General features: G+C 28.7%; 1 protein-coding gene across 1 annotated transcript in view; it reads right to left on the bottom strand.

The window, feature by feature from the left end:
• zbtb11 (zinc finger and BTB domain containing 11) overlaps nucleotides 1-435 on the bottom strand; it is a 13239-nt gene that overhangs the window by 3784 nt on the left and 9020 nt on the right. The window lies entirely within an intron of this gene.

Raw genomic sequence — 435 nt, forward strand, 5'->3', positions numbered from 1 at the left:
CTTTACTGACAAGATGCGCATTAAATATCGCATGCGATTTATCGTGCAGCCCTAATTCCAAATACATAAGACAGTATTTATCTACTATGCGTCAGGAACCGGCATTGAAGTCCAATCTCTTTACTTGCACATTCTGTATTTTAAAACAGCACACTATTTCTACACTTCATTTTTTATTTACAGAATTTAAATCACTTTTTAATTAGCACTTTGAATTACCATTGTGTAAGAAATGTGTTATATAAATAACCTTGCTTTGCCTAAAGTACACTACCAGTCAAAAGATTTGGGGTTGGAAAGAATTGTTTTTTTTGTGTGTAACATTTCTGAAAAAAAAAAAAAAAAAAAAGTATCTTATGCTCCCCATCTTTTTAATTAAAATTAGTTTAATACAGTAAAAACAGTAATATTGTGAAATATTATTACAGTTTAAAA

This window comes from Sinocyclocheilus rhinocerous, unplaced genomic scaffold (genome assembly GCF_001515625.1).
Source record: "Sinocyclocheilus rhinocerous isolate Xijiao unplaced genomic scaffold, SAMN03320098_v1.1 scaffold98, whole genome shotgun sequence".
NCBI lineage: Eukaryota > Metazoa > Chordata > Actinopteri > Cypriniformes > Cyprinidae > Sinocyclocheilus > Sinocyclocheilus rhinocerous.